Source organism: Podarcis bocagei (genome assembly GCF_964188305.1).
Source record: "Podarcis bocagei genome assembly, chromosome: 1".
Lineage (NCBI taxonomy): Eukaryota > Metazoa > Chordata > Lepidosauria > Squamata > Lacertidae > Podarcis > Podarcis bocagei.
Genome location: NC_138125.1, coordinates 65,801,624 through 65,829,307, shown reverse-complemented (window position 1 = coordinate 65,829,307; position 27,684 = coordinate 65,801,624). Strand labels below are relative to the sequence as shown.

At 42.3% G+C, this 27,684-nt stretch overlaps 1 long non-coding RNA gene across 1 annotated transcript in view; it reads left to right on the top strand.

The window, feature by feature from the left end:
- Nucleotides 1-17,139, top strand: part of LOC308571530 — a 191,428-nt gene extending 174,289 nt beyond the window's left edge. The window contains exons 5-6 of the long non-coding RNA XR_014001508.1: nucleotides 15,119-15,180; nucleotides 16,006-17,139. This is a non-coding gene — a long non-coding RNA (uncharacterized lncRNA). The remainder of the gene's footprint in view (nucleotides 1-15,118; nucleotides 15,181-16,005) is intronic.
- The last annotated feature ends 10,545 nt before the right edge of the window (nucleotides 17,140-27,684 follow it).

Sequence of the window (27,684 nt, the reverse complement as noted above, 5' to 3'; positions counted from 1 at the left end):
GTGCAGTGGCCCCATGGCCCCTGTGTGGGCTCCTGAACAGAGACAGTCCTTCCTAGATTCCTTTACCAGGGTACCTGATCAGCTAAGGATACAACCCTGTGCCTTAATCCCCAAAGTTGTGACGTTTGATATGAGGTGGGCAAAAACCTGCAGAACAGTCAATTTGTCTGCAGGAAAAAAATCCTTCCTGGCCCCAAATATGGCAACTGAGTTACCTCTGGTTACGGATTTAATTCATTTCAGGGTGCCTTGTGCGCTCCAAAAAATCCGCAACTAGAGGCACTGCTTCTATGCACACGCATGGCATGCAGAGAGCCTCTGTCCATGCACGAGCATCGAAACCTGGAAGTATACACTTTTGGGTTTCCCGCGGCCGTAACCCGAAGTTTCTGTAACCTGGAGGTTATGCAACAAGAGGTACCACTGTACTATAGTAAGATCTACACCAGGCACCCCCAACCTTCGGCCCTCCAGATGGTATGGACTACAATTTCCACCATCCCTGACCACTGGTCCTGTTAGCTAGGGACCATGGGAGTTGTAGGCCGAAACATCTGGAAGGCTGCAGGTTGGGGATGCCTGGTCTGTCTACACGGTCTACACTGTCCTGCCCACTCAACCTCAGGCAGGATGGCTGGATGCAGAGGAGGGTGGGAGGCACCAGCTGGAAAAACCCCAAGGGAACCCCCAAGGGGTTGGCAGGGGGTTGGACTCGATGGCCCTTGTGGTCTCTTCCAACTCTATGATTCTATGATTCTATGATTCTAAGAAGGTTCAGAGCCAATAGATTGGTGGAATGACAATGAATGGTCAGAGGAAAGAGAGGTGGTAGACTGAGAGGAGAAGGTACCAGAAGCTGAAGAAGCAACAGGGTTTCATGGGCAGGAAGAGCCTGTGTCCAGAATCAGAGGCAGAAGAGGAGGCTGAAGAGCAGAGGGGCCAAGAGGCAGAGCCCGCCCACCCCCCAGTGTAAAAACAATGGGCCATATGTGTCACATAAAAGAAAGGAGTGGGGAGGGAGAACATGCACAAATAGATGTCCTCTTCAGTCAGGGAAATCTTTCCACTGTGAGCAGCCCCCTGCCTGAAAAGGGTGAACTCTCAAGGTGTGGACTGAGCTGACAGACAGCTGGCATGAGCCGCGCCATCTAAGGCTCCAAGCTGAGAAACAGTAGGTAGAGAAGCAGTAAGTGGACAGAAACACTGCACACGCACGCAGACACGCACATGCACACACACCACATTCTCTTGTAGGACATCACTTATTTAATTCAAAAAGGCATTCTCAGTACAGCTTCCTTTTCTATAACCTGATGTGTAAGAAGCCCAAGCAGTCAGTAAGCCTCTAACAGAGATAATCTGCTCTTTGACATCCCAGTTGCTACCCTAAATGCATTTACTCATGATTATGTTCCATAGATTTCAGTGGGATTTATTCATTCATAAATGCAGGGCCTGAATCCTTTTAAAAATTAAAGGCAGACTGGTGCCCAATTGATGTATTCTGCAGTGGTTTGGGAGAAACAGTAATGAAGCGCTGGGGAAATGTTTGAATGCATATTATTTGTTTCTACAGTTGTAGGATTCAGTGGGAATAAATGGGAGAGTCTTTGTTAATATAAATAAAAGAGTTTCTTCTATGTCATGACACATAATGATGCATAACTTGATTTTAGCAGCAGCATCATATAGTTGGGACACTTATTAACAATATGCCATTTCTGTGAGGGCAGGATTTTCCAGGTTGCTTTTCTTTATATGCTATTCCCATGTTAGTACACTAGTTAATACACAACAGACTGACTAGAATTTCAAATATTGCTGTTGAATTATCACCATTCTCCATTCAAATTCCTAACTGGCTGAATGTTGCAGTAAGAGGTACTGTCAACTTTCTGTGATTCTGATCCACGAATGGGATGATTAGTGAGGAGAATGCCTTCTCTGAGTTGGAAAATTGTTAAAACACAGCAAAACAAAGGAAACGGATTGGGACTTACTGATCCTACCACACTAAAAGAGGCCACAACGCCACCTTCAAATTACGGACCAAAAGCCCAGGTAAAAAGAAGAGTCATAACCTGGTGCCATAATAATAATAATAATAATAATAATAATAATAATAATAATAATAATAATAAACCTTTATTGTCACTACACCACCTGTGTGCAGTGAAATTAAATGAGCCCACCCCCATACACTCAGTCTTGTTCACGCTCTGTGTGCTTGTTGGAAGTCAATTGCACCACTATTTTTTTCCATTCAGCAGCCCAACAGCCCACAGATTAAAAGCTGTTCTTTAACCTGTTGGTGCGGCTGACTCTACTTCTGTATCTCCTGCCCTAAGGTAGGGGATTAAAGAGGTGCTGGCCGGGGTGTGAGTCATTCCTGAGAATTTTCCTCACTCTCCTGAGGCAGCGGTCTCCTGCGATGTCATCTAGCAAACTCAGGGGACAGCCCATGATGTCATGTGTTGTATTCACCACCCTCTGTAGGGACTTCCTGTCCGTGGCTGTCAAACCAGCATACCACACTGTAATACAGTATGAAAGGACACTTTCTATTGTGGACCGATAGAAAGTGAAGATCAATTTTTGTTTGACATTGTTCATACGCAAGACCCTAATGAAATGGAGTCTCTGTTGGGCCTTCCTAACCACCTGGGTTGTATTGATTTTCCAAGTGAGGTCTTCACAAAGGTAAACTCCCAGGAATTTGAAGGAAGAGACTCTCTCCACACAGCCCTCCCTGATATACAACGGGGCTAGTTCCCCTCTCTTCCTCCGAATGTCCAATACCCTTTGTCTTACTGATATTTAGGTGCAAGTTGTTCTCTAGGCACTATGTCAAGACTTTTTGAACCTCATCCCTATACGCTGATTCATCTCCACCAAATAGATAAAGACAGCACCAAGCATGCCTCCCTAGTGAGAAGAAATGGTGACCACCACTGAAAAGACCTGGCAGAGAAGATGGCTGCCCAAATGGCTCCCACACTGTGACCAGGGCTGGCCCACCAGTGAAGTGCAGTACCTGTATCAGGCAGCAGAAGTGCAAGAGGCAGTGCCCCACGTGCCTGTTAAGTATAGTTGTTTCATTGGAAAATAACTGCTGAAGACACAGCAGTGTAAAATTGAATTGAATCTATGCAGGAGCAGCAGAGTGCCTAACAATCAAACGATTAACTGAGGTTGTATCTCTGCTACTCTGCTACTCTGACATGAGGTGTTTAACTCAGGTCACATGAAAGAGATGGATATGCATATGTTAATTTGTGGATATCCATTTTCTGTGAGTTAGTCTTTGTTCTCTCGAGCCACCTGAAGAGTGTGAGGTGCTAATGACTCTCTCCAGGAGGAAACAACCTCCAGGTTGTTTGTTTGCAGGAGGGGCAATGTTATGTTCTCAGCTCTGCTTAGAAGAAATTAACATTTATAAGATGCCCAGCTGATGCTAGGATCAGCGCATGATTTTATGCAACTATCTGGATGTAACATAATTGCTGTAAGCCTGTTTTGGAGCAAGTTGTGTTAGTAAAGCTTTTGAACCATATTTTTGGACTGGACCATTTTTCTTTCAGGAAGCGTCCGTTTGTATGCATCCTCTTGCTTCCAAATGCACAATATTAATAACCACAGTACAGCCCCACGTCTTCTGCTTCTGCCAGATCAACCCCACCCCCCGCCTCATTTCGCCATTGGGAGGCATTCATATTTTCATACTGCATCACGGTGTGGTACGCTGGTTTGACATCAACTGATAGGAAGTGCCTACAGAGGGTGGTGAATACAGCACAAGATATTATGGGCTTTCCCGTGAATCCGCTGGATGACATCGTGGAAGAACATTGCCTCAGGAGAGTGAGCAAAATTCTTAGGAATGATTCACACCCTGGCCGGCACTTTCTTGATCTCCTGCCCTCGGGCAGTAGATATAGAAGCATGATTGTCACACCAATAGGGTCAAGAACAGCTTCTATCCGTGGTATGTTATGCTGTTGAATGAAAAGATAACAACATGGCAACTGACTTTCAGTTTTGGTGGGTGTGCATCAGTAAATGAGAGGAATTAAGACTAAGAGAGCTGAGTGGGGGGTGCTCGTGTAATCTCACTATATACAAGTTGTACAAGTGACGATAAAGTATTTCAATCAATTCAATTCCAGTGTGTGGCATTGCCACTTGTCTTCCCCACCCTGGGGCAGAGAAGGTGAGTGGCAACACTTGTGGAACACTCCAGCTCTCACTGAGTTCAGCAACAGGGGGGCTTTCCAGGAGCAGCAGTGGTGGTAATGGAACATGGCATGGCAGCGGGTAACACATCCCTGTTTTGCCTCAAGTGGCAAAACAGAACAGGCTTTCCCTGATTGTGACTATATAAGTCTGTGGACAGGAACTGCCATTTTAAAATATTACTGTAAAGCTTAGAAGATGTTAGCTACATGCTCTATATAACAAACAAACAACACTCTTGTTTGTCTGGTGAGAAAGTGATGTTCTGCCTCGCAGCAGTGTTCTGAAGAGAATGAAAAAATATTAGGCAGAGGTCACCAAGTAACAGCCACAAAATTAACTGAGATATTAGAAACAGGGCCTGTGAATGGTGCAGACTTAACGAGCAAGAGCAGCTCATTTCCACAGAGAGAAGGTTGAGATGTGATTAGACCCATCTGTAGATAGATTTGCACATGAAAATGTCACCCGATAAGAGCTGGCTCTTTAATTTTATTGACTAATGTATAATAAAATCCAAAGGCTGAATATGATAATTGGAATAATTCCAGTCTGAATGGATGGTACTTCACACTCAAGGTCTTTTAAAATGCAACCCTATGAATTGCTACTCAGAAGTAAATCCCAAGTAAACTGCAAACAAATAAACTAAGTTCAAGGAAGCTTACTCCCAAGTATGTGGGTGTAGGTTTACAGCCTGAAAAGTGTGCAGTTGCAGAAATAATTGAAGGCTGCTTCACACAAGATTAAATTTCTTACAAAGAAGCTACTTTCATTGTTCAGATTTGCATAACTCCTTCAATTTGAGTTAATTCCATATGAAATTCATCTTGCATGCAGAAGCTCATGAGACTGTGGAAGAAAATATTATTTTCCCTTAATGATTGCAGCAGTGGGATGGACCCAGAGAGGAAGGGGCATGTGAGAGACATTAAATTAAACCTGGGATACTCCCCGTTATAAAACTCATTCTTCAATGAGGTCAGCATTGAAGGCATAAATGTCTGGATGTGGATTGGCTAATGCTTGGAGAATATTACATTGTAGAGAGTGTGATTATATATTTTTCCATTAGTACATCAAAATTGTTTTTGATCAGATTATGTGTGGCTTTCTTCTATTTTATTACTGTCCGTTACAACACATCAAATTGACACAATTGCTCTTTCAGATCATGCACCAGTCTCTCTTGCTATGCAGCTATCTAAAGAGGTGGAAGCCTTTGGCTTATGGTAATTAATTTTCTTTACACTTTTGAATGTTCAAAACTTATAACACAACTTTGGGGATATTTTTAAAACAAGGAGGACACATCTTGGGCAACTGAAATAGAAGCATACAAGGCTTACATACAAGGTAGGATTATAGCATATGTTTTTCATAAGAATGTTGCAGGAGGAAAATTTGGAGAAAACATTAAAGTCAGTCTGTGGCATCCCTTTCCTTGGAGCTCTACACTGAATGTTGCAAGGTGCTAAATATGAACTGAATAATCTGCATTCTATTTGAGCGGAATCTGCATTGACATGTGTGCCTCAGAGCAATGGGAAAGTGGAGCGAGACTGTGTAAAAAAGAACTCAGAATTTTATTCCACTGATTAATGGTGAACACAGTATGGTATATAGAACCCGAAAGAAATACATTTAGAGTTTCAAAGTACTATTCTAAATTATACAAGAAAGGTAAGAATCCTAGGGGTTGAGAATTTATTCCCTCGCCCCACCTCACAGTTGGTTCTCCTACAGCTAGATATGCAACAGAAGGAAATTCTCACAAAGCCATTAGAGGTAGAAAAAATAAGATGCTATTGATAATACAAAGGATGGGAAAGCTCCAGCAGTTTTCCTGCTAAATTGAATCAAGCATATTTTGATTGATTGGTCCCTATACTTCCCGAGGCTTATAAAGAGACTTTGGAATTATGACCCTTGTTAAGTTCAATGTATGGTGCTCATCTTTCTGCTATCCTTAAGCCTGGTAAAGACCATGTTAACTGTTTAAAGAAATGCCAATTTCTTTGGAATTAAAATACTGGCAGCATTCTTTGCCAGTCATCTGGGCAGTAATAGCAACAATGGTCCACCCGGATGTCATTGATCAATAGATGACAACTGGTATTTCTGAGGCAACTGGTATTTCTGAGGCAACGGGAACTGGTATTTCTGAGGTGAAGTTCTCATCTAACTCCCAATCATGGCTGAATCTACACTGATCTGGAAAACACTATTAGAAAAAGCTATAAAAAAATTAGTTCCCAATGCAATTTCCCTTTGGAGTCAGATCGTGAGGTGTAGTGGTTAAGAGCGGTAGACTCGTAATCTGGTGAACCGGGTTTGCTTCCCCGCTCCTCCACATGCAGCCGCTGGGTGACCTTGAGCTAGTAACACTTCTCTGAAGTCTCTCAGCCTCTCTCACCTCACAGAGTGTTTGTTGTGGGGGAGGAAGGGAAAGGAGATGGTTAGCCGCTTTGAGACTCCTTAAGGGGAGTGAAAGGTGAAATATCAAGTCCAAACTCCTCCTCCTCCTCCTCCTCCTCCTCCTCTTCTTCTCTACAGTGCCCTCTGATGTGACATTTTTATAACTCATTTAAAATGTTATAGCTCACGAGTGTAGATTAGTCCCATATCATTTAGGTTTTGGATCAACATGAATGGTATCCCACCACCTCTCATCCCTTACCCCCATACCAAGACCATAACATATCCCAATCATCTAGGTTTTAATCCTTGCAGGGTGGGAGGCAGCAGCTATTGGGTTTTTTTTGGGGGGGTGGGGGTTGGGGAGAATAGCCAAGACCACAGAATCACTCAGAATCTTAAGAAGTCACTGGTTCAACTCAAGATACCTTATTAATGGTGCAATCCAACTTGAAAATCTAAGAACCTTCCATGGATCGCCTTCATTTACCTTGTAATTTGGGATTCACACTTAGCAATGTACAACCCCTAGCATTTTGTACTATTTTTGAAAGCGTCCAAAGCCCCAATATCTGCCTTCTGTAGATAACTGATATTCATTTCATTGGCTTTCAGGCTACAGTATCCCAGAAGAATGTTAGACCTTGGTTGTTCTTGTACAAACTAGACTCCTTGAGCTTATCTTCATTCCCCTCACCAAGGCAGAGAATACAATTGGGCTTAGATATTCATTTTCAAGCTATTTGTAAATCCATCTGTCATGTTGATTGAGTCACTGAATTATTTGTAACATTCCTGTGGGAAAATAGATTCCCCCCAACCCCCCCCCAAAGGCTTGATTACTTTGATATCAATATTAGCCCCAAGTAGAGATAGACAGAAGAGTGAGGTTTATAATGCAGTTGTTTGCTTTGAGGAGAATTCCACACACGCCACTGGCAGAGGACTTATAGTGCATGGGAAATAGACCAAGAATGAAAACAAGAACAAGATTATGAGGTTTAGAAAAGCAATCCACAGCTGCACAAAGATAAGTTAGAGGTGGAAGACGCAAGCTACGGCTGTACCATGTCGATTCTCAAAAACATGGTGAGCTTGTCGTTGAAAGATTAAGCAGGCTCGAAGCATTTGAAGTTCTGCAAACAGCCACACTGAAAAATTTTAAAAAGAAAAACAACACAGACAGTAAGGGGCTCCTCAGTGCCTCTGAGTATAAGGTCCAGCCAAGGGCAACAACTTGTAAATATTGCTGTTTCTAGTGAGGGCTCTTGTGGGTTCTGAAGGCTGCATTCTTTAACTGGAGGCTGAGTGAGTTTTGCTTTTCATGCAGCTCACGGATTCCTACATATACTTATGCCTCAAAACAAGTAAAGAAATTGAATCATGTCTGAGGAGCTGAGCCTAGCACATTGATAAGCACAATAATCAACAGTGCTTTCTACCACTTCAGGGGGAAGAGGGATGCAAAGGATCGAAACAAAAAATATTGAATAAATATGTGGAATTGCATTATGCTGAATCCAGTTTTCAAGGTAGCAAGTCACTGATAATCAAACAAGCAGAGCAAATAGATGGGAGGAACTCCCAAAATATGTGTAGAGCAACCCATAGCATGGCATTCACTGACAGCATCTTCTGTGAGGTGAGTTATTAAGAGATGGTTTCTTATCTATGATACAATGTTATTAGCATCACATATCAGGCAGTTAGGCTTGTCCCTGTTGTCTGGAGGAGGAGGGAAATACTTAAACACATTGCAGAGTTCCCCAAAAATAGACCAGAGGCAATTGTACTTAATCCAGCAGAGCTTCACTTCTACTGAAGGCGAATGAGCATAATGGTCACAAATTCAATACATTCAGGATTGGCACAGTCCATGGTGTGGATGAGAAAATGTGCACCATTTCGTTTCTTTATTCTTCCATGAGTCACCGTGCCTTATGTTGCACTACTTCAGACACCTTGTTTATCTACGTGATTGCCTAAGATTAATGTGTGAAAGTTCATTTTTGAGAATTAATTTCTAGAAATGAATCTTTGAGAATTAATTTCCAGAATTAATGTTCTACTTCTTTATGTTTCTTCAGTTAATTTTCATTTCTTTTTCTACATGACCAGTTTGGATGTGAATAATAATAATGATACTAACAATACAACCTTACTCAGGTGCAAGTCCCATTGAATTCAGGCAGGTGGCTTACTCCCAGGTAAGTGAGGATAGGACTGCAGCCTAAAGAAATCATGGTCAAACTCCTGGATACGATTGGCATCTTAGATTATTCAGAAACATTCCAACTTCTCAGAACATAAAGCTGTCAGCAACAGGATGCTTGTAGGCCAGATTCTATGAGGGAAAGCATCTAAGCAAGCTAAGGATGGGAATACTGCACTGGAAGTATTTAACAAGGTGCAAGAGGCCAGTTGGTGTGTATGTGCATATGCGTATGTATGTATGTGGGGGCAGGAAGTGAGAAATTTCATAAATATAGAAGGAGCTTACTGCTTGCTAAAGAAGAAGAAGAAGAGGAGTTTGGATTTCATATCCCGTCTTTCACTCCCTTTAAGGAGTCTCAAAGCGGCTAACATTCACCTTTCCCTTCCTCCCCCACAACAAACACTCTGTGAGGTGAGTGGGGCTGAGAGACTTCACAGAAGTGTGACTGGCCCAAGGCCACCCAGCAGCTGCATGCGGAGGAGCGAAGATGCGAACCCGGTTCCCCAGATTACGAGACTACCGCTCTTAACCACGACACCACACTGGCTCTCAGCAAAAGGTGAGCAAAAGGTTAGATGAGATCTCATGACCATTTTTTTCTGAGAAACCCATCTAGGGGAGGTTTTTGTCTTTCTTGCTATTCAAGCAATGAACAATATGAAGGAGAGTGTGATTACATAAATTCCATTTTTGTGTGAGAGAGAATTGTGCAATATGGGGCAAGATAACACACAAAGAGACACTACAACACACACACACACACACTTCTAAATACAAGATGAGGTCCTGCTGGCTAGGGATGGTGGGAATTGTAGTCCAACAACAGCAGGGGACCAAAGTTTGCTAAAAGCATTTCTTAATAAGATTTCTTACTGTGACTCTACTGAAACATTATGGAGGTCTTTTCACTTTGTGGTCTTTTCATTCATTCTGCAACAATTGTTCTTCAGGTTCTTGATGTTATTTGTTTCTGCAGCATCTTCTGACCAACCAGCATAAGAAAAACAGAAGTCTATTAATTCAGAAAGAACGTTTCTGTGTATTTCTCTCCCTCTCTTTCCCTTGCTCTCTGTCATGTTCATAACAGAGGAAAGAGCCTGATCAGCTTTGCGAATTTCTGGGTAGTGATTTTTACAGCCAGTCATTCAAGCTTTTCACTTCAACAGATGTAGTGTCTATTTTTAGTTCAGGCACCTCAGATGAGCTAATTCATCAGATGGACGCTGAAAGCAGGATGAATTGTGGAAATAACAAACAGATGTACTGAACCATGAAAGACAATATTAACGTATTTTAAAGGTGTGGCCATGAAGGAAGCCTCCCCTATGTGCTAAATTCCTTGTATTTAGAAGTGTGTGTGTGTTGCAGTGTCTCTTTGTGTGTTATCTTGCCCCATATTGCACAATTCTCTCACACACAAAAATGGAATTTATGTAATCACACTCTCCTTCATATTGTTCATTGGTTGAATAGCAAGAAAGACAAAAACCACCCCCAAATGGGTTTCTCAGAAAAAAATGGTCATGAGATTTCCTCTAACCCAAGTGACTCACAAAGACCCGAAATCCATTTTTGCAAAAACTCTTGCACGTCAAAAGGATCATGCCGTATTTCATATGATTTCTATGTAATTTAATTCAAATTTACTTATTTGCATAGTAAACACAGACCCCACTTTTCAAGAAAGCTTCTCTACTAAGCAGAGACACAGTTTGGTTAACTAAATTATATAATACAATATACGATCAAATAATATCATTGCTGTATGCAACAGATTGCTGACTCCCACTGCAGTTGCACGGGCAGGATGCAAGTGGGCTCCATGGTGTTTTTCAAGGAAAGACATGTTCCAGCCATTCTGTATTGTACAGGGAGGCAAAACAAGAATGAAATGTGAGACACCAGTTTCTGAAAAATATTAGGAATGTCAAGATGATAACATATGTGATCTTATATTCAGTACCATGCATGTCCCACATGAACACCTTTTCTACCATACCTCATGAACCTCCCTGGGAAAATATTTTCTTAGCTGGGGCCAGCCTACAAGTCAGATAAATAAAGGCACAGATCTAATCACAGTATCTCCTGATACCATACCCTCAAACATTTCTCCGATGAAAATAGGGATGTCCCATTCCATAACGATAATTTTACTATTTATGCCCCACACATCTTATTAGTTTGTCCCAGCACTCTGGGCAGCTTCCAACATATACATATATATAACATAATAAAACATTAAACCAGGGGTCAGCAAACTTTTTCAGCAGGGGGCCGGTCCACTGTGCCTCAGACCTTGTGGGGGGCTGGACTATATTTTGAAAAAAAAAATAATGAACAAATTCCTATGCCCCACAAATAAGCCAGAGGTGCATTTTAAATAAAAGGACACATTCTACTCATGTAAAAACACGCTGATTCCTGGACCGTCCACGGGCCAGATTTAGAAGGCAATTGGGCCAGATCCGGCCTCTGGGTCTTAGTTTGCATACCCATGAATTAAACATTTTAAAAACTTCCCCATACAGGATTGCCTTCCGACGACTTGGGGGTCGGATAACTCCATGCTTTCCAACATTTCTCCAATGAAAATAAGGACATCCTGAGGAAAAGCAGGAAGTCCTGGGATCAAATCAGAAATGGGGACAACTTCTCTAAAACAGGGACATCCCTTTAAAATAGGGGCCCTTGGAGGGTCTGCGACACAGCGCAGGCCAAAACAGCCTTCTGCTAGAACATGTCAGTCCAGCCTGCACGGCGTTGGAAGACGTGTGTGACATCATTTGATAGATATCACACATGTGACATCACACACATGCGACACGCACTGGACCCCACCACCCAATCTTGGACCCTACCCAGTGCTGGTGAAGACGAGCATTTATCCAATGCTAATAACACTGCCTGGGATACAGGTGGCGCTGTGGGTAAAACCTCAGTGCCTAGGACTTGCCGATCGTATGGTCGGCAGGTCGAATCCCCGCGGCGGGGTGAGCTCCCGTCGTTCGGTCCCAGCTCCTGCCCACCTAGCAGTTCGAAAGCACCCCTAAGTGCAAGTAGATAAATAGGTACCACTTTATAGCGGGAAGGTAAACAGCGTTTCCGTGTGCTGTGCTGGTGCTGGCTCGCCAGAGCAGCTTCGTCACGCTGGCCTCATGACCCGGAAGTGTCTTCGGACAGCCCTGGCTCACGGCCTCTTAAGTGAGATGAGCACGCAACCCCAGAGTCGGTCACGACTGGCCCGTATGGGCAGGGGTACCTTTAATAACACTGCAAATCACCACAACTGTCTTAAAATATACTATCTGGAGGGAAATGAAGGCCATTGGGCTTTGCTGAATCTTTGGTCCCACACACTAAAATTTCTTTACTTTCCCGTTTGAAATATAAAATGTCTTGCTGATGCTGTGTGACCTGACAGCAGGGGCTCTTTTGTTGAACGTTAGTGACAAATGGCTCCTGCGTGCTGTGTATATTGAAGCATGAAAAGCAGAAGCATTTATTAGCAAATAACTGTTAAGAAGAGTGATTGATTATGACAGCCACAGAGAGAATGGTAAACAACAGCGTTTTAATGAACCATGAATTCTGACTGTTGCTGTTCCTTCTCCTGCCTAGTTGCGAACGCTCGTCCTATCCCAATTGCACTCAGTACCAGCTTGAATTAAGTTCCTTGGAGAAAGAGTGCCAAGTGGTCCATTTTTGCCAGGATGCTCTACTTGTAAATGGTGTCAGATTCTAAAAGCTTACATCTTCCCAGGATAAAACCACTAAAATAGCTGTTGTTGTTTTTTTGCTATCCTGTTTATATCAGCAAACCACAAAAGCACTACCTTCATTCATAAGAGCATTGAGGGTGTTGCAGGGGGAAGGGCGCAGCATATAAGAAGCATTTCACAATACAGTTCTGTCAATGTGCGATATTTCTTTCCAGGGGAAAAGAGTACCTTGCGCAGGGGAAACAAGTTAATGAGTTCTATATCTTTCTGCTGCATAAATACAACCTCTGAGATTGAACTGGGCACCATCCTGTGCTGAGGTGTGCAGCAGTCTGCCAGTTCCTCTGGTTTACACTAATAAGCCGGCAAGGTAGTTTGTGCAATGACCTGACCTACAAAAATAGCGTGTTCAATCACCATGACACTCTTAGTTATAGAAATAAACCTGTTGGTTCCGTCCCTTCATCTTAAAAATGCTCCACAGGCAGGGGGTGGCTATTAAACAGTGCATTCCTTTTCTGAACTGTAGAACTCACAATATGGGTTCTCAGAAGCACAGCACACTGTGGCTTGGGTCCTGATTTGCTCATCTATGAATGAGCTCCTTCAAGGAGTTCTGATCTAGCAGGAGCTACAACCAGCAGAAGAGGGGGAGGTGATTTTCTCCCATTTCCACTTTTTCTCTGTACTCCCCTACCCTACCCCGGGCCACCTCTTGCAGTGTTGTGGAAGATTTCCCATCCTCTAGAGCAAATTTTCGGAGAAAATGAGGTGCAAATTCCAACTCAGCTCTGAAGTCTATTGGGCAAATTATTGTTTCCCAGCACAACCTACATCACAGCATTGAGAAAATATGTGGAATTGAAATGGTAAAGTAATGCATGCTCCAGCAATCATTCCATTAAACCCACAGATTACTTGTGGCCCACCATGGTGTGTTTTCAAATGGTTTGTAAGAACAGGCATTCCAACCTTTTCAACTGCCTTCCATGCAGTAGCCATCTTGAAGAAGTACAACAGAATCTGGAGTTGTCATACAGCACAGGTTTCAAATTATGTAATCGTTTGTGATGCACATCCCACTTCAACACTCGTCACATTAAACGGACCCATGAAGCACCCTTTTATTGTTCATGTAAATATTTGTTAGTCTTTAGCAGGTACTGAATCATGTCTCAAAACGAAGACTGCTGCAAAAGTGATAAACATTGACGACAAGATGTCCTTGATGTTTGCTTGTATCAAATGTATGCAATCTATCATTTTACATAGTGCCATACTTTCTGTAGCTGAAAGCCAATTTTCATAGTAGATGAAATAGCACACTTCCATCTTTCAAAGCCTGTCAGAAGTCTGAATCTTTCTCTTTTGAAATCCAGAACATAGCAACGCTGGTTCTTCACATGTTTGATTTGCCAGAGGGCAAAGGTCAATTCACATGATTCTGAAACGATGCTGAAAAATGGAGATGTGCTGTTTGTGTGCTTGGTGTGTTGTGCGACAGCTACACCACATGCCCCACGTCTTAACTCTTTATATATGTGGATATAATGCTTCTGAGAAATGTAACAAAGGACATGAAATCATATCCTTTCTATTGTTTCATATAATTTTTGCAATAACTGTAGGAAAGTTCATTTGAGTAAAATTGAGCATGGGCTTCACAACTCACTTTGGTGGGAGCAACAGCAGACACTTAACTTGTTGATGTGACAGAGGTAGAGGTGGAGAAGGAGTGGAAAGTGATGCTAGGGATCTAGCTAGCTGCAATAGAAACCTATACAAACTGTGGAAAACTTGAATGCAATGGCTGTGCAAAAGCAGAGATATTATGAAAGTTGGGAAATGGAGGAGGCAGGTCTGGTCCAAGGAATTTTGGCACTTGAGGTGAACCACAAAATAGTGCCCCCGCTCCCTGCCAGGAAAAAAGGGGTGAGTGAAGGTCTATATCAGGAATGAGTGGGGTGGAAAGATTGACATTGGGATCTGCTACCCATGTGGATCCTGCCACCTGGGATGGTCATTTCACCTTGCCTCATGTGTGGGCCAACCCTGAGAGGAGGCAGAGAGAAGTGGAAAGAAAGAAATGCAGAAAATTATCTGTTCTGAAAAAAGGATAAGAGGAAGGAGTGGGTTTCTGGAGTTTCACCAGGACCTGAGAGTTGTGGGGTCAGAACTTTCCACCAAGTACCTCAGAGCAGCAGGGTGTGTATTTCTGGGTGGCCAGCCTGTCTCACAGACTAAGATGCTTACTGCTATCTATGAACATCCAGGCGGCAGGCTGTGGTAGGAGATAGAAAGTAGACAAGTCTCCATAGGTTGCCTTGAACCCCGCCCAGGGTGGTTTCCTTCTGTGGTAGCCAACAAGGAGGTAGAACATAAATGTTGTGGCTAGTAGCCACAGGCAGCCTTATCCACCACAAATTTGTCTAATCTTTTAAAGCCATCCAAGATGGTGGCCATCATTATGCACCCCATAGTTTAACAATGTGCTCTGTGACATACATTTCTATCTTCCTTTTCCACCCAGGAGCTTACGGCTGCGTATGTTTTTCTCCCATCCCCTTTTAATACTTGCAACAGCCCTGTGAGGTAAGCTAGGCTAAGTTAATATATGTACATAAGCAGCAATTCTTGGGGGGGGGGGAGATGCAGGGCCCCCAGTCCAGATACAGTGTACCAGTGCTGGCATCCCTGCTGGCTTTTACACCTGTTTGTGTGATCCTGTTCAATCAGTTGCTCTGCGTGGCTTTGTAACAGAGTTAACTGATGAGGCAGAAGACGGGGCCTTCTTTCCCATGTAATGTCCTTGTTGATATCATCAGCTCTTTTTCTCCATAAGGGGTATGTTCTGTTGTCTACCCTTGAGGACATGTTTCTCTCCCCCAACCCCTACCCCATCTTACTTCACCAATCAAGTAATTCAATTTGCTGGCTCTTTCAGAGAAGATACCATTCCACCCTGCATTCACACAGAGCGCTCGCACAGAATCCCTGCTGTTGCTGCTGCAGCAGCATAAATGGCTGTAAGGCTACATTCCCCGCAGCGAAGGAATGCAGAAAGGAAACAAAGAGGACTAGAATTAACTCTTTCAATGTGTTTTCTTACTCAGTGCTAGCAATCTCCCATGAGGCAATGCTGCCTCAGGGGGAGCTAGGACAGACAAATTCGGGGGAGCAGCCAGAAGTTAAATGATGCCATCAAATTGCATGCAAAAAACCCCAACCAGACCACCAGAATTTATAAGAAAAACACAAAACACTATCTTATTTCTGCTTCTTTCACTGGTCTGCTTTGCTCATGTAACATAAAGGACATGGTTCCTGCATTGCAGGGGATTGGACTAAATGACTCTTTGGGACCCTTCCAGCTCTATAATTTTAGGAGTAACTCAAGATTTCTCTCTGCTTTTCCAGCAGGCCAATTCTGCCACGATGCTTTAGAAGATGCCATGACAAGTGGAAGTCTTAGATGAAATAAGGAACTGGTGCAACATGACTTGGACTGTGGAACGGTCTCTCTTGGGAGGTTGTGGACCCTCCTTGGAGGTTTCAAAGCAGAGGCTGGATGACCATCTGTCATGGATGCTTTAGCTGAGTTTTCTGCATTGCAGGGGGTTGGACCAGATGACCCTTAGAGTCCCTTTCAACGCTACAATTCTATGGCTTGGACTCTAGTAAGTGTGTGTGTGTGTGTGTGTGTGTGAGAGAGAGAGAGAGAGAGAGAGAGAGAACACACTGATGTACGTATCCATGCCAAATGATTTATGCTGAGCCATTTTCCCCCTAACCAGAACATTAGTGAGCAGTAGCTCTGCCTCCTGAAATGGAAAAATACATTTGTAACAGGTCTGTTTTCCCATTTACACGTGGGTGGTGAGTTTGAGATGGATTCAAAGGCTTTCTTGGGGACGGGAAGGAGGCAAGAGCAGGTGAGTGCTGTGGCAGTGCAAGGAAGCAGCCAGAATGCAGGAACCAAGAAGAAGGAAGTAGAAGCAGCAAGCCTTGTCTGGCAAGTGGGGAAGCAACGACCATGCAATAATTCAGTAAGGTGTAAAATAACTGCACAGGCTGCAGCTGGAAATGGCAGCTCGGTGCTGATTTTCTCTCTCCCTTTCCTGCAATCCCAGTTCAATTTATCCTGGGCCATGGCATCCTTGGAAGGTATGTTTTCTTCCTCTCATAACACATAACTGCTAGTGTGGTGGGAGGGACACACGTTTCTGTTAGGGAATCATTCTGCCAGAAACAAGTAGAAAGCTTCTAGAAGGTTCCAGAGTTTTTCCTTTATATATGGGAGTGGCACTCTGATTTTAATTAGCATCAGCTGGAAGTGCCAATAAGAAGAAGAAGAAGAAGACCACTTGGCTTCGTTTTTGCAGATGCTTGATAGCAGATGTTTGTTCGAAGAGTGTTGCCTGTAAAACTTGCTGAAGGACTGTTCCTGTAATTTACGATGTGTGGGAGATAAGAGAGACATTTGTTTGAAAGTGCACTGTTAACTGCTGTTTATTTTAACAGTTGAAAATATCTTTGCTACCTAATGCTTGTACCCGGACTGGGAATAAAATCTCTCGACTGAGACTTCACAGAGTTTGTGAGTCACCTTTACAACAATTTCGTCCTTGTTCACCACTTCCGTGAGAGAAAGTAGATAAACTCTGCCGAACAGTTTAGAACGAGGTTTTACCTAACCACCAGTTTCTGTGCAGCGAAAGGGTGTGGACAGTAACCTTTAATAATTTCAGCATGTGGGGCAAGTTGCACTTGATTTGAGAAGAATGAGGAAAACAGGGGGTCATCATTTTCACCAGCAGCACTGTGTATCTTGTAATATGCATGTCCCCTCTTCTAGTGTAGACTGAGGCCAGATTCACACATTCACACCAACAGTAGTGGGCTATGGCAAAATGTAGGCAGGGCAATGGGTGCGATTTCTGCCATTGTCCAGTAAGCTACATTCCAGCCATGCAAAAGGTTTCTCTACATGCAGGCTGGCAAGAGACTTTATTATACTTCCTAGGACACATTTCAGTCACGCACAAATACTCAAGGCCAGCGGAGAACAAGCAAGGGAGAGGTGCTGCATTGGTAGCGTGGCTTACAGAGAGTCGCAAAGGCAAGATAGAGAGATAAGTGGGGGGATTGATTTGCCCCTGGGGCTGGAGCTATCTACCCCAGACCAGCTACAATGCCCTGGATAATATTATAGCATTTAAAATAGATAGGTGCGGCAGAGTATTTTCTGCAAATGCTTAGAGCAGAGATCTCTCAGTGAGCTACTTGACCAAATTTATATTGTATATTTTGAACTTGTTTTGTAAAGGATGCCTGTGCAAGGAGAAGATGATAGCGCCTTTCAGACATTAATGGAGTTTTTTTCTCCAGAGACCATCTGGGTTCTGATACAAAACGTTCTTTCCAGTCTAGCCATTCTTTTCTCCCTCTTGGTTTGCTGACTATATATTAATGGAAGAGGGAATAGAAATTACACTTCTGGATCACTCTGCAGCCGCTTATTGGAGTGCCATAATGAAAGTGCTGCATGGCAAAAAAAAAAAAAACCAAAAAAAAACACCAGTACAAAATAAAATGCACCTATGGCAAATTGCAATACATTGTAGAATTCAATTTTGCTTCTTTTTATTTATTAATGATGAGAAAAACAACTTTCTGTCAAATTATAGACATAGAGACGTGTGGTCCAGTGACTAGTGTTGTTTATGTTTGGTAGCCTATAGGGTCTGCTCCAAGACTAATATATTATGTATGTTTTTCCCCAGAGACTTCAATGGACATTAAATCTGATGTCAAAATTAAAACAATATTTGCAGGGGCTAAAACATCTCTTTACCTTTTCTACTAGCTCATCTCAGGTTTCTTTTTATGTTCAGAGTTGAAGAATCTGAGCTATTCAGGTCTTAGGAGCAGAAAGGAATCTGGCAGGTTTGGATGAGTCTAGCAGCATTTCTAGTACAGTGGTACCTCAGGTTACATACGCTTCAGGTTACATACACTTCAGGTTACAGACTCCGCTAACCCAGAAATAGTGCTTCAGGTTAAGAACTTTGCTTCAAGATGAGAACAGAAATCATGCTCTGGCATTAGCTAAAGTGGTTCTTCAGGTTAAGAACAGTTTCAGGTTAAGTACGGACCTCCGGAACGAATTAAGTACTTAACCCGAGGTACCACTGTATTTGTCTAATCCCATTTGAAAGCTACCCAAACTGGTGGCCATAATTGCATCTTTTGGTAGTGAACACCATAGTTTAACTGCAATGTGTGAAGAAGTACTTCTTTTTTATTGTCCTGAATCTTCAAAGGTTTAGTTTCATTGCATGACCCTGGGTTCTAGTATTATGAGGGAGAGAAAAATATCTCTTGATCCATTTTCTTCACACCATGCCAAATTTATATATCATGTCACCTCTTACATTTTGTCCATGCTGAAAGGCTCCCAATGTTGTAATATTTCCTTAAAGGGAAATTGGTTCAGTCACTTGGTCGTCCTGGTGGCCCTTTTCTGCACCTTTTACAGATCTAAAATACCTTTTTAAAGATTGTAACCTATCCTGGGATTTTAGGGCGAAGGGTGGGTGATAAATAACAGAACAAAAACCCTATACATACACGGACAGTGGTTTGTGAGCAGGTCTTTGAGAGCAGCCATTATCAAACAAGTAGCCATGTAACTGAGAGGATATTTCAGCATAATATTAATTAAAATATCTCCTACCTTAACGTGTGGCTCAAATGGCTCATGAGGCAGCAGTAACAGCAGAATAAAGGTCCTTGATGTGGGATTCATGCCACGTGACTTTTTTTAAAAAAGGCAAGTCCATTATTTTTAATAACTCTATGATTCATTTATAGGAAGGAATTAAAAATAAAGCATTAGCACACTGCCTTCTTATGAACCTTCTTAAAGGCAAAGGATTCCTATGGATTAGTAAGCAACCTAAAAATAGGAACCATTTATCTTAGCTGTATCACCATAAATATAGGGACAAAGACAAGATGCATAACTTTGAACTCACAATGCTTTTCATGCATGCCAGCTTCCAGTCAGCATAATTGTTTAATCCAAAATTTAAAAAGAGAGAGAGAGAAGAATTTGGGAAAGGAAAATTCAAGTTAAAGAGAGCAGCCAGGCTGACTTTTCCTTAAAGGAAAGTCTCATGGCAGTACAAATGCAACACACACCTCCTGCCCCCAAAACAAACAAAAGGGTTGGAATATGATTACACTGTATTTTGAAAGAGACTCATGTTCAATTTTTTTGGATGTCTGAGAATTATTTTTCATGAGAAACTTGAGAGCCTTCAGAAATGTAAAGCCGAAAGCAGAGTCTCATCCACCTATGGTGTGCTAAACAAATCCCTGGGCATGCAGGCTTCCGCATCCATTAGAGGGTCAAACTAGACTTGATGTTAAATGTTCATGTTGGACCAATGAGGGGTTTCAACCGAGCTTCAAAGGAAAGGCTATATGATATACCCTGATTTACATGCTATCGACAGTGGGTAGCTGTCCCTTTTCTTGATCGCACAATTCAAATAATTTATGTACCAAGGTTCCTAAGCCAGTACTTGATATCAGGTCCAGAATCGGCACCCAGGATGGTGGGGTAACTGTGTGCAATTTTGCCTAATATACACATGTCTGCAAAGCAATTTTATTTGTATCAGTAAGTCTTTGATGTTTGATTAAGTAATTACCGGTATATGTGTTGGAAGCTGCCCAGAGTGGTTGGGGCAACCCAGTCCTATGGGCAGAGTATAGGTTATAAAATTATCACCATCTCATATAATGTGTGTTTGTATGTTGTTTTCAGAAAAATACACATTCCTATGCACACTTCACCCTAGTTTATGCATTCAAATTGCTGGGCTGGAGAACTGCATTGCAAAATTCAGAGAAGCGTCCATTTCAAAGTCATGTTTGGGATTGTGTCTTGTTTCAGAAATGTCTCCTTCATCCTTACTGGTGTGCTTATTAGGGCAAGGGCAGAAGAGACAACCTGTTCTGGGGTTTCTGCCAATCCTCTGGAGCAAATTTGGAGGACAGCATAGGGCACTTGCAGGAAGGCAAGAGGGGGGAAATCCCATTGCACTAGTGCTAATCCAAGAATTTAGTTGAATACCATCCCATAGCTGGAAATGTATGCACAGACATATATTTCCTGCTCTTTTACACTCTGTTGGAAGCAAGCAATATGTAGAACTAGCATGCTTTGTGGCTACAAGTGGACTTGCATGCTCAGGAATCCCTTAAAAACCTGGTTTCCCAGATTGAGAGCTATATACACTAATACGGAGCTTTATTTAAACTGAAATGCTATTAATTTTTTTTATTACATATAAAGTGACAACTGTTCATGTTCATTTTCTCGCTAGGAAGGATAAGGATCTTCTCTGGAAGACTTCCCATTGGGAACAGTATAATCTGTTCATGAAATGCCGTGCTCTGTAATCTTTTTTAAACATTTTACAGATTATTGCCACAATCCAGCGTTGAGTCATGTGCATTTAAGGCCAACTGATTTCAGTGGGACTTACAAATGCTTAACGGTGCACTGGAATGTGGCCTGCAGATATATGTCTGTGCAATGTACAAGAAGTTAAGTACTTGGCATTTAACATTTAAACACAGAAGCCAACATGACAAACCTTGTTCTCATGATAATTGTGGAATTCTTTTGGAAGGGAGAGAGAGTCTGAAGACCCTTGAGGTGAATTTTAAGAAGGAAAACAAAAAAAGAGAGGTTGTTTATTGTGAGGAAAGTTAATCTGTTCTATTTGTTTTATTCCAGAAAGGTGGGGGTGGGGGTCTTGCTTGGCATTTGCTGTCAACACTATAGCTGTGAATCTTTGGGAGAAATCTTCAGAATTTGACAAAATGAATAATCAATATAATTGAGAAGCAAAATCATCATAAGGCGGCAAAGTATGAGACCCAGGCAAATTGCAACATTAGAAACAAGAGGGGGAATATTTTTTGCACTACAGTTTCTCTGTTACAAACACATATTATAGATTTCTATAATTTTAGAAGCTACTTCTTATATTTGATGTCTTCCACTATGACCTTCTTTTTATATTATAAAATATATTATATGATTGCATAAGCACTAGCTATGGTCAAAATCATCAATGCTTTGCGTCAACCAGTTTTGAAAGGCTAATAAACCCACATTAGAAGGCCCATGATTTTATGTAGCTTACGTGGAGTGCATTCTATTCAATGCTCATGCCTGACCGACGGGTAAAGGTAAAGTCCAGTCAAAGGCGACTATGGGGTTGCAGCGATCATCTCGCTTCAGGCCAAGGAAGCCAATGTTTGTCCACAGACAGCTTTCTGGGTCATGTGGCCAGAATGACTAAACCGCTTCTGGTGCAATGGGATACCATGACGAGTGCCAGTGTGCATGAAACACCGCTTACCTTCCTGCCACAGCAGGACCTATTTATCTACTTGCACTGGTGTGCTTTCAAACTGCTTGGTTGGCAGAAGGTTGGACAGAACAATGGAAGCTCACCACCATTGTGTGGATTCAAACTGCCAACCTTCCGATCGGCAAGCCCAAGAGGCTCAGTGGTTTAGACCACAGCACCACCTGTGCCCCACAGACTGGATACTTAAATATGTACCATTTTTAACCACTGACCGGATACCTATATATTTACCATTTTTTACTAATCTGCACAAGTGAGGTATATAATGGTTCCAGTTAACTACGTAGGACATCACTTTGATAATATTGAAATAATGAAACATAACAATAGCAGGCATGACCCAAAGTGTTATTCACTGGGAAAGTTGAAGTGTTTGGATAAAATGTCTGCATTTGAAGCAATGAGATTTTTAAATGACTTGGAAATACTTTATGGGGAAGATTTAGAGCTATGGTATTATAAAATATGGAAAACTGCTTTATTAGAAAAAAAATAGCACCCCAAATTCAAGTACAAAAGGAACATGACACTTCTGAGTCTGTTTTGTCTGATTTTATTTGCTTTGTAAACAATGCAGATTATGGCCTTTATCTGCCCATCTATGAACAATATTAAGACACTATATAATCTGATAATGTAAATCTGTCCTGAGTGCCCCATCTTTTGGTGAAAAAGAGAAGCATTTAATGTGAACCCACCCTAGAAAAGGAAAGAAAGCTATATATTGGTTACCTCAATTATGTCATCCTTTTAGGAAAACCCATTCAGGTCACTTTCCCTTTTTATCATCCCCATTTTAGACTGATCTCAATTCACAGAAAGATGCCAGCTTTGTTTCTGATTTGGGAAGAGCACAACGAATATGAAGTTGCCCATCTGTCAGGAACTGTTTTATCCATCTGCACACACACAGAGAGACACACAATAGTGTAGAATGGATGGTGAAACAAAGTCCTTGCTTACTATGCCTTTTCCGAGGGTGTGGCAGGGGAAGGGAGAGATGCTATTATCTTTGCCCTGAAATACTTGTTGTGCCCAAAGGTGTCTGCTTCTAAGAACAAGTTGCTGGCATGGAGTATGCAAAGGCTTAGAGGAAAGCCACACTTTATGAAGCCGGTTCTATTTGCAGTGCTCCAGGAAACTAGGCAGGGCTTTCGTGGGAAGCAGTTACCATGACTACATAGTAGAAACAAACATTTGAAAGGTTTGTTTCAATTGTGCACAAATAGCAGTGGAATTATGCCTAAGCAGGGCAAGGTCTTAGAAGTTACAGCTGTAGACATGCACAGGTTATCCAAGTTCTTCTTGTGCATCACTGATATATTGCTAATAAGCAGTAAAGTCCCCTCAATTAATATGTAATGCTTGCTGTCCCACTGTTATTCTCATCATAACATTTATTTAGGGATTATGTGTGACAATAAGGCCACATTCACAGTGTACATTTAAAGCACTATGACACTACTTTAAACTGTCAGACCCCTTTTCCTGTCACAGAACTATCTATTCCTCTTCCTGGGATCTCCTAACAACCATCAGCACTCTTAACAAACGGCAGCTCCCAGAATTCTTTGAGGGGAAGCCATGACAGTTTAAAGTGATATCGCAGTGCTTTAAATGTATGGTGTGAATGTGGTCTAAGAATGGACAAAACTGGGCTAATATTGACCTTGCCACAAGGCAATTTCCAATGTTATTAAGCACATCCAGAGCAAATCCTGTGCATGCAACTCAGAAGTAAGTGCCACTGAGTTGAATGGAAATTACTTCCAGTCAAGCTGATAGAGGATTGCAGCTTGAAATATTGCACTTGCTTCTTATTTAAAGAGTGAGACAGGAATTATAGTTCTACATACTGTGAAGACTAGGCATATTATTCATTGGTTGCACCCAGCTGCCATATTCCGCAATCTACTTCTGGAATTCTACTTATACTACAAATGCATATGGAATACAGTACTCATGTAAAAATAAGTATGGAAAAAATAGTATTTTTTATTTTTATGAATTTATAAGAATACAAAATACAAAACTGAATAAAAGAAAAAAGTGTAAGAAAAGGAAGAAAAAAGGAGGAAAAAACAAAAAAGATACATTACAACAATTCATAATTCTATTCCATCAACTTCTTGTCCATCTTTCCATGGCTTCCAAAAGTTTCCCCTTCCTGCTGCATATTCTGTTTTGTCTACTATTTAAATTCTTCTCATTATAAGCTATAACTGCTGAGCTTACTCCAAACCAACTAAAGTTCTAACATTTTTACAATTTTTTTTAGGTAGTCTACAAATGGCTTCTATTTTTCTTTAAAACTTTTCTCTTCTGGCTCTCTAATTTTGCTGGTTAAGCTTGCTAACTCTGTGTATTCCATTAATTTCATCTGCCACTCCTCCTTTGTAGGTACTATCTCCTCTCTCCTTCTTTGTGCATATAGGATCCTCACTGCTATAGTGGCATACATACACAAATTTATTTTATTTACTTGGTACTTTGGACCTCATTATTCCTAACAGAAAGGCCTCTGGCCTCTTAGGAGAAGTTTTCTTAAATATTTTTTTTCACTTCATTATATATTATTTCCAAATATTTTTAACCTACTCTACAGGCCTACCACATATGGTAAAAGGTTCCATCTGTGGCATTACTCTTGCAACATTTACCTGATTCTGACATACATTTTTGCTATTTTTTGTGTGTGTCAGGTACCATCTGTAAATCATTTTCTTAAAATTTTCCTTAAGAGCATAGCAGGCTGCGAATTTTAATTCTGTTTTTCACAGATTTTCCCACAAATCTAATCTATATTGTGGCCCACGTCTCTAGCCCAGTTGATCATTGCCGTGTTCACCATTTTATCCTTTGTCTCCCATTCTAATAATAACTTTTTAGAAATTAACTTCTCATTATTATCTATCAACTCTTTCTCAAATTCTGAGGTCTGTTCTATAAAACCACATTGTTTATCAACTTTAAATATTTCATTCAATTGCCGGTATTGCCAAAATAGTATTTTTGGCCTGTGATCAGTGGGGAACGCCTAAGCAAAGCAATATAATTTATGCAAGTTGAAGCCAGTAGGAAAAGAATTATGAAAATGTTTTGAGAGTGCTGGATTATAGATTAAGGGGGCAATAATATCTAGCTTGCAAGTGCAGCCCCTGTAAAAGTTCAAAATAGCACCCGAATTAGATTTGTACCCTGAATTTGAGAGTTAAGAAACATGCTAATGGCACCAGTTTCCAGTTGCAAATGCAAGGAAGAGACAAACACAGCAACAAATTTATTAATACTAATCATGTACAAAAATTTATAATTTGCTAAAACTGCAAATAACCAAATCAGGCCACTGATGGAGGCCAATGTTTTCCCTATGTTCCTGGGGTCCAGCCTGGCTGTCCAGTCAATTGACCCGCAGGGGTTAGCACAGATCTAAGCTGCACCTGGTTGGTAAGCCTGCCAATTTAGCTGAAGGGAGATGTCAGCTACACAGCTGTTGCCTGACTATGCCACCCACCCAGACCTCTGTCAGTCCACAACACAGAAAAAAATAGTAAGAGCCCTAATGCATCAGGCCTAATGTCCATCAGAGTTCAGCATCCTGAGAATATAGGTTTAAGTCCAGTTAAAGGCGACTTTGGGGTTGTGGCACTCATCCAGGAGGACTCCCCTGCTCAGCACCTGAGGGCCCCAGTCCTGCCACTCACCACCTGGCCTAGGGCGGGGCCTGATGGGCTCTATAAAGGACTGCTGTCTTCTGCTGCTGCTGGGCAGAGAGGGCTCCATTTTGTTTTTTGTTTAAATTTCTGGGTTTTTTTACCTACCGCATTTTTCGCCCTATAGGACGCACTTTTCCCCCTCCAAAAATGAAGGGGAAATGTGTGTGCGTCCTATGGGGCGAATGCAGGCTTTCGCTGAAGCCTGGAGAACGAGAGGGGTCGATGTGCACCGACCCCTCTCCAGGCTTTGCGCAGCTTTCCACAAGGCGCGGGAGCCCGGCGCTGGGCTCCCACGGCTTGCGGAGAGTTGCCTGCATGCTGAAGCCTGGGCACGCTGTTCTCAGTGTGCCCAGACTTCACACAGCTCTCCGCAAGGCGCGGGAGCCTGGTGCCGGGCTCCCACGGCTTGCGGAGAGTTGCCTGTTCTGGGGATGGGGTCGGGGGAAGCTCGGGCTTCCCCTGTCCCAGCCCCGCGCCTGGGGGGGGGGGGAAATAAATTTCCCCCCTTTATTCCCCCCCCAAAAAACTAGGTGCGCCTTATGGGACGGTGCGTCCTATAGGGTGAAAAATACGGTATGTCATTTTAAACTGTGATATTAATGCTGTATTCTTAGTTTTAGATTTTGATTTATGTGGAAAATTGTTTTCCATTTGGTTGTGTATTTTTTTGATGTGGTTTATTTATTGTTTATGACTTTTGTAATTATGTAAATCTTGTCATGCTGTAAGCCGCCTTGAGCATTGTTTTTTTTAACTGTGGAAAGGTGGCATACAATTAAAAAATGATGATGATGATGATCTTGTTTTCAGGCTGAGGGAGCCGGCGTTTGTCCACAGACAGCTTTCTGGGTCATGTGACCAGCATGACTAAATCACTTCTGGCACAACAGAACACTGTGATGGAAGCCAGAGCACACAAAATTGCCACAGCAGTACCCAATTATCTACTTGCACTGGCGTGCTTTCAAACTGCTAGGTTGGCAGGAGCTGGGACAGAGCAACACTCCGTTGTAGAGATTCGAACCACTGACCTTCTGATTGGCAAGCCCAAGAGACTCAGTGGTTTAGACCACAGCGCCACCCGCATCCCATGAGAATAGAACACCCCATTAAATAGGAGCCACCCCCCTCTTTGCTGTGAAGTCCAACTAATACTAATCATTTGACTAATCAGGTGGCATTCTTGATATTTCACACCAAAATGGAAACAGCTGGGGGCATGCCCAACCTCTGGTGCTAGCTGGGGAGAAAGGTGATGGTGGAGCTGAATTCAAGCATGTATGGAATTAATCCAGAGCCAGCACAGAGAGTAGCAGGTGGATCGGCAGACAGGAGGCTGAAGGAGAGAAGACTGGAGGGAAAAGAATGGAGGCTGAAAGGGAAGGGGAAGAAAAAAGTCAAGAACGTGAGAATGTAAGAAAGAAGAGCCTTCTGAATCAGGGCAATGGCTCATCTAGTCCCACATCCTGTTCTCACAGTGGCCAGCCAGATACCCGTGAGAAGCCTGCAAGCAGGACTGGAGCACAAAGAGAGAGAAGAGGAGCCTGGTATGGTGGAAGGCAACAGAGCTAGCTGAAAAGAGCCTGGAGAGGAGAGGGAAAATGTCTATGGAGCTGAGTGGGGAACAGAGGGGAAAGTACTCAGCCAATGTGAGCACAGGGCCAAAAGAAGCAGAGAGCAGAGACAGCAAAGCATGAGAAGACTTTCCCCCCAATCTGAGTCCCCTCCAGGCCTGACATATCACTTCCTCCCAGCAACAAGTTGCTGGAGCAAAGGACTCTTCTCTGTCCACCAAAGGAAATTTATTGTGTGAAAAGCTTATACTTCAACTGCCTGGGGGAGGAGGAGCATGAATCAAGAGTGGAATGGGTACATTTGGTTCACAATGGTAATGTTTACTTTGCAACTTGGGGAGCTGAAATGTT